Below are 19,756 nucleotides of genomic sequence, written 5' to 3'. Positions count from 1 at the left end.
ATACAAAGGGAAATGCCGCTATCCTTTCAAGGAAAGTATTCTGCGACAAGAGTAATCCTGGATGCAACAGAAATTAAATGTCAGGCAGCCAGCTTACTGGCACTGCAGTCAGCAACATTTTCATCATACAAATCAGCGAACACCTTCAAAGGGCTGATTTGCATCTCACCCGGCGATACAGTGACCGCTGTCTCTAGTTTGTTACCAGGATCCATTTCTGACAAAGAATATGTGAGCAAGAGTGCTTTCTCGGCCCTTCCTTTCGGTGATGGTGATTATGTCATGGCGGACAAAGGTTTCAAGATTGAAGAAATACTCGAGCAAATCAACGTGGACTTGAACAACCCGTCTTTCCTCAGAAGAGGTCAGTACAGTGAAGAATAGGTGAACAAAACGGAGGAAATAGCATCCCTGCGGGTACATGTTGAGCGGCGCATCTTTGATAGGCTCATACCGCTTTCTCTGGGCCCCATCATAAACGAAATGTGGATTGTATGTGCTATCCTAACTAACTTCCAGTATCCGCTGGTGCAACAAGGTGTTAAGTGAATGTTTCACAAATCTGCTCCTGCTACAATAAAAGGCCATATTTGCTTTGCTCTCTTTTTTTTCGTAGCCTTGATTTTACGTTTTATTTGGCTGCAAATAAGTGGTGTTTGAAAATTGACACTGGATTTTGTGAATAGGGTAGCTGTACAGCCCATTACCGCCTTCTTACAACCATGACATTCTTCATTTACACGGACATTAAAGAGGAAGACAAAGGCTGCAGGACTCAGCATACAGAATACAATGTGCATGCCAGAAAATATGAGTTATGAGCAAATGCACCCATTTCACATTGCAAATTGACACAAGAACTGAGCAATATAGATGTCAGTGCTCGATTTTGTTATTCACCCAGGTAAAGCAACAAGGTCTGGGTGGTCTCCTTCACGCTTTGTCGCTTGGTTACCAGAGAAGCACACTACGGAATTCTGGCATGAAAAACCCAGTTTGGCACATTAGGAGTTTTACGACATAACAGTGCAACAATAAACAAGAACAAATGGAAGGATGAGGTTGTATAGACAGGCATATAAAGGTTGAAGTCACCAGTGCCACAAAGAGTGATATGAATGTTAGCAGTGACTCGGACACTCCAAACCGGTTGCTGGATATCCATTGAACCGACGGAACAAGTATTTGCGCGGGCACGGAGCACAAATGAATATTTGTAGGATTCCCATGTATTTTTCAGTGTTGAATAAATATTTCGCCATACTTGTCATCTCCATCACATAACAAACTATTCTATTCCCTGTCACATAAGACACACCCCAGAGTACAGACACCAAACTTTAGTTGCTATGTTTTCTTAATGGTTGGTACCACACTAGTAAATGGCGATTACCATGTGGTACTCGCTAACGCTTTCTGGCTCTTGAGGCAGGCTGACTTTAGTCCTACAGTGAATGAAATGAGAAAGCAAATTATGCTGAAGTTTTCATGTCTCAAAGGAGCTATACAAAAGCTATACGGTGGCTCAATGGTTGTGGTGCTCGGCTCCTGACCCAAACGACGCGGGTTCTATCCCGGCCGCGAGGCGGAATTTCTTTGGAGGCGAAATTCTAGAGGCCCGTATACTGTGCGATGTCAGTGCAAGTTAAAGAACCCCATGTGGTCGAAATTTCCGGAGCCCTTCACTACGGCGTCTCTCATAGCCTGAATCGCTTTGGTACGTTAAACCCAATAAACCAAACCAAACCTGAATGAAATGAGAAAGCAAATTATGCTGAAGTTTTCATGTATCAAAGGAGCTATACAAAAGCTATACGGTGGCTCAATGGTTGTGGTGCTCGGCTCCTGACCCAAACGACGCGGGTTCTATCCCGGCCGCGAGGCGGAATTTCTTTGGAGGCGAAATTCTAGAGGCCCGTATACTGTGCGATGTCAGTGCAAGTTAAAGAACCCCATGTGGTCGAAATTTCCGGAGCCCTTCACTACGGCGTCTCTCATAGCCTGAATCGCTTTGGTACGTTAAACCCAATAAACCAAACCAAACCTGAATGAAATGAGAAAGCAAATTATGCTGAAGTTTTCATGTCTCAAAGGAGCTATACAAAAGCTATACGGTGGCTCAATGGTTGTGGTGCTCGGCTCCTGACCCAAACGACGCGGGTTCTATCCCGGCCGCGAGGCGGAATTTCTTTGGAGGCGAAATTCTAGAGGCCCGTATACTGTGCGATGTCAGTGCAAGTTAAAGAACCCCATGTGGTCGAAATTTCCGGAGCCCTTCACTACGGCGTCTCTCATAGCCTGAATCGCTTTGGTACGTTAAACCCAATAAACCAAACCAAACCTGAATGAAATGAGAAAGCAAATTATGCTGAAGTTTTCATGTCTCAAAGGAGCTATACAAAAGCTATACGGTGGCTCAATGGTTGTGGTGCTCGGCTCCTGACCCAAACGACGCGGGTTCTATCCCGGCCGCGAGGCGGAATTTCTTTGGAGGCGAAATTCTAGAGGCCCGTATACTGTGCGATGTCAGTGCAAGTTAAAGAACCCCATGTGGTCGAAATTTCCGGAGCCCTTCACTACGGCGTCTCTCATAGCCTGAATCGCTTTGGTACGTTAAACCCAATAAACCAAACCAAACCTGAATGAAATGAGAAAGCAAATTATGCTGAAGTTTTCATGTCTCACAAGAGCTATACTTCACTCACATAAGACAGAGGCGAAAAGCATGCAAAAATTTGGTGTCTACATTCCTTTAATTATATTGATATTAGATGGCAAGCCAAAGAACTGGACGACACGATGGCAGACGAAATACAATTTTAATGGCCGCGGGACTTAAGGGAGTTTCGAGGCCATGTATGGCAACAGCACAGAAAAAAGTCAAGTTTTCGTTTTGCAACAGCCCAATCTTGAGCAGAAAACGTGATGTGGTCAGTGATCAAGAACTGTTCAGAAAACACAACAAAATCGGTCCACGATAAACCAGATAAAGCCATCTGGCCAAGGACCTGATGGTAGTAGTCATGGCCGTTGTCCAGCCTAAGCACACCCTTGCTGTCTTTCTTGAGGCAGTGTCAATCCCCCATATCGTCGGGAGCTTTTCCCTTCAAACTATACGGGCACTTCACCTCAAGAAGGTCATGTGAAGGAGTTTCACACGGGTCGCAGACCAGCCTGTCCGGTGAAGCTCCCAGCCGTGGACACGAAGGGTCCACAACCAATCCACTCCTAAAGGCCTAAACATCATGGCCCCTGGCTTTTATCACAGCCACGTACTGTTGCACAGCCGGCTGCTCATTTGTAATGCCGCACCTGCAATAACAGCACAAAAGATCAAAGCCAACATTTCACTTTCACCTAGAGCAGAGCTGGGTGTGCTCGCCTGATCTACAGCAATTAATCAAAGAACCGTTCGCATTGTATTGTAGGGCAGTCGGCTAATCAAATATTGAAGATAAAAGAACACATGCTGCTCTGAACCTGACTTGGTGTATATCCACAGCAAAGAAGCAAATGCTCTCTCTCCAAAGGTGGCCCTCCAACTAATGGAATCCGCTGATTTTACTACATCATGACATTCCACTATTATAAAAAAGCAGCAATCAGGAAATTAGCCACAAATACTCCATTTCACAATTCTCTGACCAAACAGTTTTTTTTGGGCTGTGAGGAGAGTAGAGGGCAGCTTAACCACCAGCTCTTTCTTATTCTATGAGCACAGCCCAGTGTAAAATGTGACGACACCCTTTGACCTCTTTTTGAAAAGGTTTATAAAGGGCAACAATGATATCTTTTTCAGACGTCCACGTATTTTGCTGAAATTCTTATGGTGAGCTCTTCAGGCAACCTTCTGTAGGCCATATCATATGGTCCACACCTGTTGATTTTCCTTCATTTTCTGGAGGAAAAAAAATTGTCCTTTGGTCATTTCCAATAAACACTGATTCAATTTATCACTCGTGGTCACCTGTTGAGCTATTCGACGTACACATAGGAGGCTTCAAAGCACTACCCATGATGCCATGTGTTGTTTGAAATTCACTTTCCGTACTTTAAAAAACAAGACCTCACTTACTGAACAGCCCTGACACGGGACACATCCTTGTCTGCGGTAAGGTTCTGCAGGCATTTCTCTGTCCACATAGGGCGCTTGACCACAACCACAAATGACCAACAGCCAATCAATGGACGCGGGCTTACTGCTGCCTCGTGTTTTTTCCTAGGTCGATGGCCTCCTCGCTGGATACTTGCAAAGCCTGGAAATAAAACATATTGCCGCAAATCTTTGTAGCGTTTGTTTGTTGTGTTTATTTGGTCATGCTTCAAGGCTGCCGGCACGCCGCTTTATCGCTTCGTTTGTGACGCAAGACGCGCCTAGATTTTTCTCTATTGATGGCATCCAGCCGGAGCCGATTCTACTTTGTGCCAGAATGTTCTAGTAACTTTCCAAGCTTTATCTGAATGTTCGCTATCAGCTTTAAAAAGAGCACGGCCGACAGCAGCGGGCATTCTGTTCGACGACCGCCGAGCACACTAGTTGCTACGCCGCCCCCAAGTGACTCAGTTCTTTTCGGGCGCAAGTCAGCCCAAATAAAGAGTTTCGTTTCGAAGACATTCTCGCTGTGTTTCTGTTCGCCGGACTGAAGAGACCACTACGTGTCATCTGGTGGAGGTGCTGACCTGCTACCCTGCTATGCCCCTCACGATGGAACCTGGCGCACAGCCAATGCCTGTCGTGCTTCGCCAGCCCCGTGAGCCACCGACTTGCCGTGGAGAACCACCCGAAGATGTGGAAGACTGGATGGACTTGTACGACCGTGTGGCAGTGCTGAACACCTGGCACGACAGCGCTACACTTCGAAATGTTTATTTTGCATTGGACGGTCCTGCCAGAACGTGGTTTTAAAACCACGAATCTTCCCTCAAGACCTGGGCGACCTTCAAGATGCAGCTAGTGGGTACTTTTCCAGCGTCGTGCGTAAGGAAAGAGCGGAGGTCCTGCTGCAGAAAAGAACTCAACGTCCAAACGAGACCGTAACTGGGCATGTGGAAGACATGAAACGCATTTTCAGGTGCGCCAACCCCGACATGAAGAAAAGAAGCTGTTCTTCCTGATGCGTGGCGTGAAGGAGCAACTTTTCGCCGACCTGATCCGGGATTCTCTACAAACCGTCGCCGAGTTTGAAGCTGAAGCTTCAACCATCGAAAAGACCTTGGACGCCCGGAACCGGCACTATAACCGACCACTTGAAGTGCTACCGACAAGCCCCCAGCAGATAGCCTGCGAGATTTGATACGCGAAACTGTTCGCGAGGAACTTCGTCGGTTGCTGCCATCCCCAAGGAGCAGACGCAGCAGCCTCAGGTGTCGTCGCTCACGGACATTATCCGTGAAGAAGTGCATCATGCACTTGGCTCCCCGTCACCAACGACACCAACGAAAGCTACAGCTATGACCTACGCCGCACCACTACGCAGTCCTCCACCTCGACGAGAACCCCCAAGTCCTCTTCGACGGGCACCAGCTCTGGAAGAACGACGTCCCCTAACTCCCACCCGCCCACCTTATGAGCGAAGCAATGGAACCAGTAAATGCGACCAGTGGAGGACTCCCGACAACCGCCCACTATGTTTCCATTGTGGCCACACTGGGCACATACTTCACCACTGCCCGTACAGACGCATCGGGCTGCGAGGTTTTGCCATCGACGCCCGTCGAACGCTCCCCGACCAGCGACCACGGGAAATTGACGACTACCTGCGCAGAGGGGAGTACGTGTCTTCAAGCCGTCTTTCCTGCTCCCCGTCGCCGTCCACCGCTCGATTTGCATCACCAGGCCGCAGCTACGCCGCGGCTGTCCGAGGACAGTCCCCTAGCCGCCGTAGGGAAAACTAAACAAAGCAACCTGTGGAAGTCAGGTTGCTTGCCGAGGAAACGACGAAGATCCTCCAGCGACCACGCCGTATGAAGACGCCGCACCCACTACGCCGACGCCGCATACAAAGACAACCTCGACCACGACGCGAACCATCTTCAAAACGACGCCGCCATCAAGAAAAGCTTCTTAGAAAACATAGCGCAAAAAGGACACGGACGACACAGAAGTGGACAGGACAGGCGCCTGTCCTGTCCACTTCTGTGTCGTACGTGTCCTTTGTGCGCTATGTTTTCTAAGAACTGTTACCAACTAGCCCAAACCAAGCTACTGTTACAAGAAAAGCTTCGACTACACGCCCCACCCACGATTCAAATACCCGACGAAGCCGTGACCCGACGCCGAAGACGACGTTCAACTCCAGAGCCAGGACATCCGATTTAGAAGTGGTTATCGACGGCCGGAAAGGCACCGCTCGAGTCGACACGGGAGCCGACTATTCGGTGATGAATGGAGCATTCGCTGCGCAGCTGAGGAAAGTAACGACCGCTTGGGACGTCCCACAAATTCGCACCGCAGGGGGCCACCTCATTACGCCATCAGGACGATGCACAGCGCGAGTGACTCAGGGGACATACCTATCCCGCGACCTTCGCAGTGCTACGGCAATGTTCCCGAGAAGTGATCTTGGGCATGGATTTCCTTAATGAGCGTCAAGCGATAATTGACCTGCGATCCAAGATGACCACACTTTCCACGGACGAGGCCATTCCGTCTATGAGAGCTCCGGAACATCATATTGCGCTTAGTGTCCTGGAGGAACAAGTGAGTGTCCCACCCCGCTCAAGCGTCATCATCACCGTAGGCGCCACTCAAACGAATACCATTAAAACTATTATCGAGGGGAACATGCAGTTGCTTCCCGACCGAGGAATCGGCATCGCAAGAGGCATCGCACATTTCCGCCGCAAACAACAAACCGAAGTACTACTACCTACCTTGTGGGTTCCTGAGTGGACACAGGCCACCAACCACCGCGGGTTCGGGCTTCACGCGAGCCAAGGGCCCCGATCAGCCGTCACCACACACACCCTGGGGCACCGCTGCGGCGCACTCAAGCTCCGCTGGGAGGAGAGCGATTCGCCGCAAAGAAATAGGCCTCCAAGTTCACAAAGGAGACGTTTATTCACGTCGTCCTTCAGCAGATACACAAACACTCAATAGTCACCCTGTCCCGGGGGCGCGCGAGGAGCAAGGCTCCGCTGCGCGCACGAAGCGACTAGACTAATGCGAGCCGCTAGCACGCCGCTGCAGGAGAATGTGCCCGCGGCAGTGCTGTGATCTCTCTCTCGTGTCGACCGTTGGGCCGGTTGCGAGAGAGAGTGGGCAATCAACGCAAGGTACGCCTGTCGGAGGTCGCTGGACCCCGATGGATAGGCTCGAGCCGCTGCAGGTCAGAGGACACTTGCGGGCGAGCTCGAGTATGCACTGGTCTGAACGGCAAAGGCCGGTTCGGACAAACAGTAGCGTACGCACCTTACGCTGTCTCGGAGGGATCTCTGTCTCTGGGCCCCGCTCGGACGGCCGCGAGGCGCGCGGCCGCCCAAGCGGGGCCCAAAATCCCACCAAAAGGCACTAATGGCAAAGGCCGTTGCGGCGCCGAGGCGGAGCTGTGGCCAAATGACAGTGATTAGTCACTTAGCCGCCTCTCCACCGCCTGAGGCGAGAGCAAGGGAAAGAGGAGAAACAACGCTGGAAGCCGGCAATAGCCGCGCAAAGGCAACGGTGGGAAGCCAGGATTCCCACAAACTTCAGCGAAGATTACCGACACGTTAGCAGAGGAACGACGATTGCATTCCTCGACGAAATATCTGACGTACGAGACTTCTTCGTGCTCTCCGACCCATCCGTAGAAGATTCGCCTGTCCAAGAGAACTCGCCCACTTTCGACATAAACCCAGCCCTGCCCGGGAACAGACAAGACCAGATCCGCAATTTCTTTCGAAGCTACAGCGAGTGCTTCTCATCATCGCCGAAGGTCTGAGAAACGCCGATTGCCAAGCATCGCATTATAACCGACGAGCACACCCGACCTCTCCGCCAGAGGCCCTACCAAGTGTCCCCGCGAGAACGACAACCCATCCGGGACCAAGTGGAAGAAATACTGCGCGACGATGTTATTCAGCCTTCAAAGAGCCCCTGGGCGGCACCTGTTGTTCTAGTGAGAAAGAAAGACGGTGCACTTCGATTCTGCGTTGATTACCGGCGCTTGAACAACGTCACAAAGAAGGACGTCTACTCCCTCCCTGGCATCGACGACATACTGGACCGGCTCTCCAACGCCAGGTATTTCTCGTCGATGGACCTCAAGAGCGGCTACTGGCAAATTGAGGTCGATGAAAGAGATCGCAAGAGAAGACCGCATTCATCACTTCAGATGGCCTCTTCGAGTTCAAGGTGATGCCATTTGGTCTCTGTTCCGCACGAGCCACATTTCAGCGAGTCATAGATACAGTGCTGGCAGGCCTGAAGTGGCAGATTTGACTGGTATATTTAAATCACGTCGTTGTCTTCGCCTCGAACTTTTAGGAACACCTAACACAGTACTAGACGCAATCAAATCGTCCGGCATAACTTTGAAAGCAGAGAACTGCCACTTTGTCTACGAAGAGCTGCTGTTTCTAGGCCACATCGTTAGCAAGGAGGGAGTACGGCCAGGCCCGCATAAAACCGCTGATATCGCAATGTTTCCACCACCGGCCGATAAGAAAGCTGTGCGCAGATTCCTCGGACTGTGCGCGTACTACCGACGATTTGTGAAGAACTTTGCGCGCATCGCCGAGCCACTGACCCACCTGAGAAAGGCAGACGTGCCATTTAAATGGAAAGCGCCGCAAGTGGAAGCCTTCAAGGAACTTCAGCACCGTTTACAGTCCCCACCGATCCTCGCGCACTTCGATGAAAACGCTGAGACTGAAATTCATACCGAAGCAAGTAGTGTGGGCCTAGGTGCTGTCCTCCTCCAGAAAACTGACGGAGTGGAGAAGGTCATCGCGTACGCTAGCCGTTCCCTGTCCAAAGCCGAAGCTAATTATTCGACAACTGAGAAGGAGTGACTTGCCATCATCTGGGCTATGTCGAAATTCCGCCCTACCTGTACGGACGACCGTTCAAGGTGGTCAGCAATCACCACACACTGTGCTGGCCCGCCAATTTGAAGGACCCCTCCGGCCGCCTCGCGCGATGGAGCCTGCGGCTCCAGGAGTTTGATGTAACCGTCGTTTACAAGTCCGGACGCTAGCACTCTGATGCCGACTGCCTGTAACGAGCCCCTGTAGATGCACCACCGCCGAACGACGATGAGGACGCCTTCCTGGGACCTATCAGCTCCAGCTCTTTTGTAGAACAGCAACGTGCGGACCCCGACATAAAATGCCTCATCGAATACTTGGAAGGCAAGGTTTTTTCGCTCCTCGCCTCGGCCAAGCGAGGATTGTCTTCGTTCTGTTTTCAGAACGATGTCCTCGTGAAGAAGAACTTTCCAGCGAACAAGACAGCCTACCTCCTTGTTGTACCTGTAAGTCTGCGCGGAGAAGTTCTTCAGGCCTCACACGACGAGCCGAGAGCTGGACATCTCGGGTTTTCTCGCGCCCTCCGCCGCATTCAAGACAAGTATTACTGGTCCCGACTGTCTGCCGATGTCGCACATTATGTGAAAACCTGCCGAGGCTGTCAGCGACGAAAGACCCCTCAAACCCGACCAGCAGGATTTCTGAACCCCATTGAACCCCCCTCAAGGCCCTTTCAACAGAGCGGCATGGATTTGCTTCGCCTTTTCCCGAAAACAACATCTGGAAATAAGGGGATTGTGAGACAGGCCTTCGGCTCCCGAACTCTCGGCGGCTGGCGCTTAAGGAAGACGACGACGACAAGTGAAAAATCGTGACGATGCTCCTGCGTGTGCTGGACTGATCGCTGCCTCTGGTTTGCACCGGGACTGTGCCGCTAGTCGTTCGCGTCGCAGCGCCTTGAAGGACGTCCTGCACTACACTTGCTGGAGGTGCCAGCGATCCCCTCACCCTGGAGCTTCGCAGCCGTGCATTACCTCCCATTTCTGCGATGCCTGAGACCGCCCCCCCAACCTGCATCACTGCTTTCCTCGGCTGTCATCTGTTCCGGCATAGCGCGGCAGCGTGACCCAGCCTTTTTCAGCGGCACGGATGACACGGATGTGGAGGATTGGTTGGCCTCCTATGAACGAGTGAATGCGTATAATAAGTGGGACGACAGCGTCAAGCTCACCAACGTTATATTTTATTTGTGCGACGTCGCCAATCTGTGGCTCCGCAACCACGAGGCCGACAACTCCAGCTGGGCGGATCTTAAAACAAGCCTCACAGAGGTCTTTGACCGTCCCGCTGTGCGCAAGCTCCGTGTCGAACAACGTTGCGCATTCGGGCACAACAAAGCGGCGAAAAGTTAACCACTACATCGAAGATGTTGTCGACCTTTGCAAGCGCATTAACACTTCCATGAACGAGGCCGACAAAACCAGAAACATTATGAAAGGCATTGATGATGACGACTTCCAAATGCTCGTCGCCAAAAATCTTCAATCTGTGTCCGATGTGATCAGCTACTGCCAGAGCTTCGATGAGCTGCGGAAGCAGCGCCTTTCCACCGGGCGGGCCGGATTTCAAGACGCCACAATATCCAGCTTGGCTCTTTCTGGGGACGGTGCTCTGGACCACCCGTCACTCCTTCAGCACATTACGCAGTTTGTCCGTGAGGGAGGTCGCCCGCCATCTGTGCTTGTCTACCTGCGCACGTACTCCTGCGCCACCACTGACTCCCAACCTCCAGCGTGTCATACAGGAGCAGGTCGCCGAGGTACCGCCCTCTCCTCCTCCACCTCCTCAGCAGTCACTGATCACGGCTCCTTTAACGTACGCTGATGCTGTGGCGCGAGCGTGGCCTTCACCTCCTGCTCGTGTCTACAGGCCTCCCCGCCACTGTTAGAACCCCAGAGACCTGCCCCTCCCACTTACCGTCCATTTGCCCGCGCACGATCACAGCCGGAGCCTCTCAACCCCTGGCACACGCAAGACAATCGCCCTATTTGCTACGCATGCGGCGTCGCTGGCCACGTGGCTCATTTGTGCCGCAATTGCGACCATCGTCCGTACATTTATGGGCGTGAGCCGACCTACAACCTTTCGCCGTCCTCGTCGCCTGTGTCACATGAGCCGCCTCCGGATCCCTTTTCTCCTAGTTACCGTTTCCGTTCCCACCGCTCGCCGTCTCCTGGCCAACGTTTCCCGTTCTCCGTTGCTCCGCCGCCCACCCGGCGCGCAAGCGGAAAACTAACGGCCGCAGTTCCGGAGGCAAGAACTGCGCCGCCAGCGACTCGATCAAGACCTGCTTCCGTGCCCGCCAACATTATCGCTGTGTTCGTTGAGGGAGTCGCCGTCGAAGCACTTGTTGACACTGGCGCAGCTGTTTTCGTTCTCAGTCACACACACTGTCGAGGACTCAAAACAGTGACGACGCCTCTTCCCGCCGTTTCTCTCCGCCCCGCCAGTGCTCAGGACATTCGACGATTAGCCGCGTGCACCGCCTGCCTGCTTATCGAGCACGTCCTCTACACAATAGAGTTCATCGTACTCGCCCGCTCATCTCACGACGTCATCCTTGGTTGGGACTTCCTTTCCACACATCACGCTGTTATTGACTGCGCCCGTGCTCAGCTTGAGTTATCGCCCTTCAGTGACGCTCCCTTGGACGTACCCGGAGCTGCTTCCGCTACTGTGGTCGTCTCAGAGTACACTGACGTTCCGCCCTTTTCTTCAGTGTTGGTGCCTCTTTCTTGTGCTGCTCTCTCCGACGCAACTGTCACATACACGCCCTCTTTACGATGCGCTGACCAGAAATCTCTTTTGCTGCCTCATGCCGTGTTGACAGTTATTCGTGGCTCAAGCGCTATTCATGTGTCCAACCCGTTCTCCTGCCCTACCACTTTGCTCCGTGGCCAATCGCTCGGTAGTGTTGCCGTGCTTGATCCTGCCACAGCATAACTCCTCGTCGATAGCACGGCCGGCCTTCAAGTCAGTGCCATTAAGCGTGTTTCCATCGCCAATCCATCTCTTCTCGATGTTTTTCACCGTTACGTCGACGCCGCCCTGACGCCTACCCAACAGGCCCAACTTGTCACCGTCCTGCGCCGTTTTGCAGCTTCTTTCGACTACCAGCAACCTTCTTTGAGCCGCGCAACCACCGTTGCCCACTGCATTGAAACTAGCACACATGCCCCTTTGCGCCAACGTCCGTACCGCGTGTCAGCCGCTGAGCGCCGCATAATTGACGAACAGGTGACCGACATGCTCAATCGCCACGTGATACAGCCGTCGCAAAGCCCGTGGACATCGCCGGTGGTCCTGGTCAACAAAAAAGATGGTTCCATCCGGTTCTGCGCTGACTACCGTCGTCTGAACAAGATTACACGCAAGCACGTTTACCCTCTCCCTCGTATCGACGACGCCCTCGACTGCCTGCAGGGCGCTGAGTTCTTCTCTTCATTGGACTTGCGCTCTGGTTACTGGCAGGTGCTGATGGGAGAGGCCGATCGCCCTGAAACTGCCTTCGTCACACCCGACGGACTATGTGAATTTAATTTCATGCCCTTCTTCCTCTGCAATGCCCCCGCCACATTCCAGCGCATGATGGACAACGTACTTCGCGGGCTTAAGTGGCACATATGCCTTTGTTACCTAGATGACGATGTGATCTTTTCCCCGCATTTTCGTCTCACCTACAGCGCCTTGAGACTGTTCTTCGCTGCCTGGCCGACGCTCGCCTCCAACTCAGTTTAAAAAAGTGCCGCTTCGGAGCTCGGCAGCTCACCATTCTCGGACATGTCGTGTCTAAGGATGGCGTTCTCCCGGACTCAGCAAAGTTGCGAGCTGTAGCAGAATTTCCGAAACCCACTTTTGTGAAAGACCTCCGCAGCTTCGTCGGCCTCTGCTCCTATTTCCGCCGCTTTGTCCGCAACTTCGCCACTATCATCGACCCTCTGACCAAGCTCTTTTCCGGCCACGCCCTTTCGGCCAGGTCGCCAGCCTGTGATGAAGCCTTTTCGACACTCCGTCGCCTCTTGACCACTCCGCCAATGCTGCGTCATTTCGACCCTCGTTCTCCGACGGAACTCCACACTGATGCCAGCGGCGTTGGCCTTGGTGCAGTCCTCGCGCAGCACAAGCCTGGCATTGACGAATATGTTGTCGCTTATGCCAGCCGGACACTGACAAAAGCTAAAGCCAACTATTCTGGCACCGAGAAGAAGTGTTTAGCCATCCTGTGGGCGATCGCCAAATTCCGCCCTTACTTGTACGGGCGCCCTTTTGACGTTGTCACCGATCGCCACGCCCTCTGCTGGTTGTCGTCTTTGAAAGATCCCTCAGGTCGCCTGGCGCGCTGGGCTTTGCGGCTTCAAGAGTACTAGATCCGCGTTGTCTATCGTTCCGGCCGTAAACATGCCGGTGCTGATGCCCTCTCACGTTCCCCTCTGCCGTCGAGGCAGCGCCTTGTATCTCCGCCCTGCATTCTTTGACGTTTGAGCCCGCTGGTATGGCTTTCGAGAAACGCACAGACCCGTGGATCGCTTGCCTCTTGGATTTCTTATCTGGCCAATCCTCTCGACCTCCTTCCCGTGCTCTCCGTCGTCAGTCCCACCATTTCTCCATCAGAGACGAGCTTCTTTACCGCCGAAACTACCTTCCGGATGGTCGCAAGTGGCTGCTTGTCCTTCCGACCCATCTGCGCACCTTCATTTGCTCTTCCCACCACGATGATCCCCACTGTGCCCATGCCGGCTTCGTGAGGACCTTCACCCGCCTACGACATCGGTACTACTGGCATGGGATGTACCGTTACGTGCGCAAGTTCATTCAGTCCTGCACCGCATGCAGGCGCCGAAAAAACCCTCCTCGTAGACCCGCCGCTCCTATGCAACCGCTGCCTTGTCCAGTGCAGCCCTTCGAGCGTGTTGGCATTGACCTCTACGGCCCTCTTCCCAGCACATCAGCCAGCAACCGCTGGATTATCATCGCCATCGATCATCTTACCCGCAACGCCGAAACGTCGCCTTTACCATCTGGTACAGCCCACGATATTGCGTCATTCATCCTCCATCGCATCATTCTTCGCCATGGTGCTCCCAAAGAGTTGCTGAGCGACAGAGGTCCGGCCTTTCTGTCTGAAGTTGTAGAAGCTCTCCCTCAGAAATGCCGCATCGTTCACCGCACCACCTCCGCCTACCATCCACAGACAAATGGCCTGGTTGAGAGTTTTAACCGCACTCTTGGCGACATTCTGGCCATGTATGTAGCTTCCGATCACTGCATCTGGGACCGCGTTCTACCTTTTGTCACATATGCTTATAAATCCGCTGCTCAAGCCACCACCGGATACTCTCCATAATTTCTCCTCTACGGCTGTGAGCCTTCCTGTACAATGGACACTATTCTCCCTTACCGCCCTGATGCTTCTGAATTCACGCCTCTTTCTCAAGCCGCCACTTACGCCGAAGAATGCCGTCAGCTTGCCCGGTCTTTCACTTCACACGCCCAGCAGCAGCAGAAAAGCACCCGTGATTCCTCTGCACTTCTTCCCACTTAGCTTCCTGACTCTTTGGACTAGCTCTGGGTGACTTCAAGTTCCGGCCTTTCCTCCAAACTTCTCAGCAAGTACCACGGCCCCTACCGCATTCTTAAGCAGACTTCCCCCGTCAATTACCTCATCGAACCCCTTACCCCGTCCACTGACCTTCGTCGCCGAGGCCGTGAAATTGTTCACACCAGCAGCCTTAAACCATACTATGACCCCGCCGTCGTCACATCACCCTAGGTCGACAGGATGGCGCCTTTTCGCCCGGGGCCAATTGTAAGACAGGCCTTCAGCTCCCGAACTCTCGGCGGCTGGCGCTTAAGGAAGACGACGACGGCAAGTGAAAAACCGTGCCGATGCTCGTGTGTGTACTGGAGAGATCGCAGCCTCTGGTTTGTACCGGAACTGTGCCGCTAGTCGTTCGCGTCGCAGCGCCTTGAAGGACCTCCTGCACTACAGGATCATTATAGCGACCGACTACCTGACCCGCTACGCCGAGGAAAAAACCCTACCGAATGGAACAGCAGCAGAAGTCGCCAAATTTTTCGTGGAGAACATTCTTCTGTGACACAGCGCCCCCGATGTGCTCATCACTGACAGAGGAACAGCATTAACGGCGGAACGGACGCCAGCCATGCTCCATTACAGCCAAACCAGCCACCGGAGAACAACGGCATACCACCCACAGACCAACGGACTGACCGAGCGCCTCAACAAAACCATCGCCGATATGCTTGACATGTATGTCGATGCCGAACACAAGACCTGGGACGTCATCTTGCCTTACGTAGTCTTCGCCTACAACACCGCAGTGCAGGAGACCACCCAGATGACGCCTTTTAGGCACGTCCATGGCAGAGAGGCCACGACCACGCTGGATGCCATGCTGCCGAACGTTGCGAAGGAAGATAACGTCGACGTCGCCCCCTACCTACAACGCGCAGAAGCAGCCCGAAGACTTGCCCGATTAAGGATCAAAGACCAGCAGCGGACCGATGCCACACGCTACAACATACAAAGACGCAACGCGGAATACAAGCCAGGAGACCGAGTCTGGGTTTAGACGCCCTTTCGCCGCCGAGGATTGAGTGAAAAGCTTTTGCGCCGCTGTTTCGGCCCGTACAGTCGAGCGCGATTTGAAGGCTATCGTGCGAGCGTCGACCGGGAACATGAACAGCGCCATGGCCAAGAATTCTCTGCTGAGGCGAGGGAGGTATCAGGCCAGCTTCCCTCACTCTTTTCGCTGTTCCTTCAGCAGCCGTCACTCCCTGCAGGCCTATCAGTTTCTTTTTTTTTTTGGTTCAGCGAACAGGCAGTGACCGTAGTGCGCACGAAGTATCGTTCGGTATTATCTGAAATTGGACGCTGCGAAACTCTATCTAGCCAATGCAACGTCATTGCTGCTGAGCCAGGAAGAATTGGTGACCAAGAACCACGACCAAGTTACGAGGTAACCAAGTGCACACTTTATCGCAACAAATGGAAAGCTTAGAATAGAGAGAAAGTGCGGTGGGTTTGTCGCGGGGATGATGTTTGTTGTATGAAACAGCGAACGAGGGAGAGAAGAGTGCGAAATCATGATTTTTCCCGTTCCAAAACCGGCCGCCAGGTGCCTGGAGTGCTAGGCTGGTCGACGCTCGCGCGGTCACCTTCAAATCGCGCTCGACTACAAGGTTCTTAGTCGGCTAGGTGAATTGGACTATGAAGTCGTCCCTGGCCAAATGACTGCATCCCAGCGACGCCGCGTACGACCAGAAGTAGTCCATGTCGTACGCCTAAAGCCCTATCATGCATGCTAAAGGACGCGGTGTTTCCACTTTCGGTGTTTATTTTTGCACAACCCGTCTTTGACTGTTTATAGCCGCATTATGTTCTAAAGCATCGATTCGATGCTTCTTTGAGAGGGGAGTAATGCCGCGAATGTTTGTAGCGTTTGTTTGTTGTGTTTATTTGTTCATGCTTCAAGGCTGCCGGCACGCCGCTTTATCACTTCGTTTGTGACGCAAGACGCGCTTAGATTTATCTCGATTGATCGCATCCAGGCGGAGCCGATTCTACTTTGTGCCAGAATTGTCTAGTAACTTTGCAAGCTTTATCTGAATATTCGCTATCAGCTTTAAAAAGAGCGCAGCCGACTGCGGCGGGCATTCTGTTCGACGACCGCCGAGCACGCTAGTTGCTACGCCGCCGCTGAGTGATTCAGTTTTTTGCGGGCGCAAGTCAGCCCAAATAAAGATTTTCGTTTCGAAGACATTCTCGCTGTGTTTCTGTTCGCCGGACTGTAGTCACCACTACGTGACAATATTCTAGATGCCACCCAGTGCGTCCTTGGCCTCATCGAATCATGCACGAGGTGGATCAGGAGGCCATTTACTCGGTTATCTCCAGCCTCTAGGTGAAAGGTGCACATACCTTAAGGATGGCTGTTTAAGCGGCAGGGAAACCCCCATCTTGCAGGTGCCACTTGCGACACGACTCAAACAGTCGTGGTGGAGTCGGCATTTGTGCAGTGCCAGCATTTGTGCACACTATTTCTGGTGCCACGTGGACTTGAAATCAATGTGGCGCGAGAGCAATAAAATGATGCAAAGGACTGCCAACTGGTGTCGGCCCAATTTTTGAAGACGCTTGAACAAGTTCAATGCTTTCAAGGTGTCTTGAAAATGGCGAAAGCACAGCTCACCAATGCTTGCCCCTAGTGTCCTTATTCTTGACGAAAGGTCCTCAAATGGCTGGGCGTACTGTCTTGCGTCATAAAACCTGGTGCTTACTTGCTTTGAGAGACCACTTTGTCGTACGCTCCTCCAGTCCACGAACTGCAAAGGTAGAGGTGCGAGTGGGCTGCTACGAGGGTGCCTCCACTGCTGTGGCAGCTCGGTGCACGCTACCTCTGGTGGAGGTTCCTTATAGCCATTGGCCTTTAGTAGCAACACTAGCTTTAAAGCGGCTACACTGTGGCTACACGCTTCACAGGCACCAGCTGAGCAATCGCATCTTGCAGACGCCACTGATCCACAGCTTTTCAAAGTGTGGCAGACCTTATAGGGCTTTGACGCCTGCCTCTGGCTCCAAAAACAAGTCCACTTGACATGCATCTCATCAGGCCTGGAAAATAAAAATACGAACATTTCATGTCAACCATTTACACGAATTTTTGACCACTACATACTGATACTGGTTTTTTGTACAGTTTCCAATATAGCTCCATGCAATCTACTTGGTGAACTATATATATGCCAAATAATGATGCCTGCTTGAAACTGCATTACTATATGTAGAGCTCACAATATATGTTTTTTTTTTCATGTACTAGTATCCTATGGCGCTCCTGCTGCTCTTGTATGGCAGCAGCATGAACATACGTTTGTAGCGTGAGCCTCATTCGGCAGGCAGAATGAGACATGCTGTCAGCGTGGAGGTTCCCCGCAGGCTGTCTGTTTCTGAGAAAGGAAAACTAATTCTAAAGGATGTGGGAGTCAAAGAGAGAGTGAGAGAGATATCTCAAAGGGCAGAGTGGTTAGATGTTTATTAACTCTGCAGCACGCCTCCTGCGACCGACGAGCGGCGCAGATGCGCCAGGTGTCTTGAGTTACCGAACACACGGCACCGGCGTGGCGCGTCGCTTCCCGCTTGCTTCGTTTACACGCTTGATCCAAGGGAACAGAGAGCAGCCCAACGCAGAACGTTTGCAGTCACTGGCGCAGAACACTGCACAGACGCAGACTTGTCCAGAGCGCCCGAACTGAGGCCCGCGAAGCAAGAGATGAGAAATTTAAAAACGAGTGCTTTCACGGGTAATCCTAGCACGCAATCGCTGCAGCACAGCTAAACGAAGCATAAAAAAACCGCAGTGCTCACAACAAAGTAGCTGCGGCAAGACTTCTGGTTACTTGTGTAACACACCGCTCCAGAACTCTACAGACCCATAGAGTTCCTTACTATTACCTAGAGGGAAAGCTGGCGGCGCTGCACTTCAGCCACCATGGACGCCCAAAGCATCATGGGGCGGTGAGCTACTTGTTGCGGAACAGTTGTATTTTTTTGGGAACACGGAGTGGCTTTACTGAGATGTTTCATTCCGAAAACGCTGTTTGTGTGTGCGCAGACGACTTTCGCGCGAGCGCAGTGTGCAAAAGCCATAGTAGTGAAAACTTGACGACACACGACGCCAAAAAAAGGTTTTACTCTTCCGAAATGCCATTAAAAAACCTCTTAAAGTATCTAAACAACAACATTTTTTTTAAAACATATTTACTTTTAAAAGTGCGCCTGTTAATTATTAGTTTTTTTAGTGTTCATCACTTGGCCAATAGGAAAGCTAGTCATCTCTTATTTTAGGCAAACTTTGCACTTAAATACTTTTCTGCTCGTTTGTTGCAATCATTAGACAAGATATTGAATGTTAGGACGTTTGTAGTTATCAAACAGCTTAATTTTTCTATTATTTTTTGGCCAAAAGTTGCAGTTCCGCAACAAGTAGCTCACCGCCCCATGATACATTGAGCGCCCATGGTGGCTGAGGTGGTCACGTGGGGTCTGCATGCAAACTCCCATAGACGGCTTGCCAGCTTTCCCTCTAGGTAATAGTAAGAAACTCTATGTACAGACCAGAGTGGAAAGCTCAACGCGGCTTCAGACAACGGTAAGTACGAGCGCGCGTTCGTATAGCATTTTCGCGCAACATGACGCCTTATTTCTAGTTTGTTCATTAAAGGTTGTTAAACACGCTACCCTTATATTTTTCCTGGTGAGAAGATATGCTGCGGTTCGCAACTACATTTAAACGCGTTCTCTGAAACTGACGTGCAGCGCAGACGCGCTTCAGTGGTATGCACGGACGTAGCAGAAGCACTAAGAACGCGAATTTCTGCATGTCCGGGAGAGAAGCGCTAATACTGTACCTGAAGGATGACACGGCAACGCGCACTATTGACGGATCGCAGTAAGTCTCGCATACCAGCTTGTAACTTCGCTGAGAAGTGTGGCCGGACGGAGCGCGCACACCGTGGGCATCACAATAGGAGTCCAAAAGCCTTTCCGAAAATCCGGCCGGGATGATAGTCAGGTCCCTCGACCACTGCAAATTTTCCGCCATCTCTTTTACAAACGCAACGAAAGTGGTGTAGACATGCAACGAGGTGAAAACTGGCACAAAGGTTGTGCAAAGATGCCCAATATATGGCGCACTGCGCCGACGGAAGTTGCTGGTGATGATGCCTG

General features: G+C 52.0%; 3 pseudogenes; 2 read left to right on the top strand and 1 right to left on the bottom strand.

The window, feature by feature from the left end:
- Positions 1–19,756, top strand: part of LOC149326402 (uncharacterized) — a 31,879-nt pseudogene that overhangs the window by 11,836 nt on the left and 287 nt on the right.
- On the top strand, positions 13–549 carry LOC149326404 (uncharacterized; annotated as a pseudogene).
- On the bottom strand, positions 2,836–19,631 carry LOC149326403 (uncharacterized; annotated as a pseudogene).

Source organism: Amblyomma mixtum, chromosome 10, assembly GCF_055824585.1.
Source record: "Amblyomma mixtum isolate Tamu chromosome 10, ASM5582458v1, whole genome shotgun sequence".
NCBI classification, from domain to species: domain Eukaryota; kingdom Metazoa; phylum Arthropoda; class Arachnida; order Ixodida; family Ixodidae; genus Amblyomma; species Amblyomma mixtum.
Note: the sequence above shows the minus strand (reverse complement) of the source record. Positions and strands in the feature narration are given on the sequence as shown.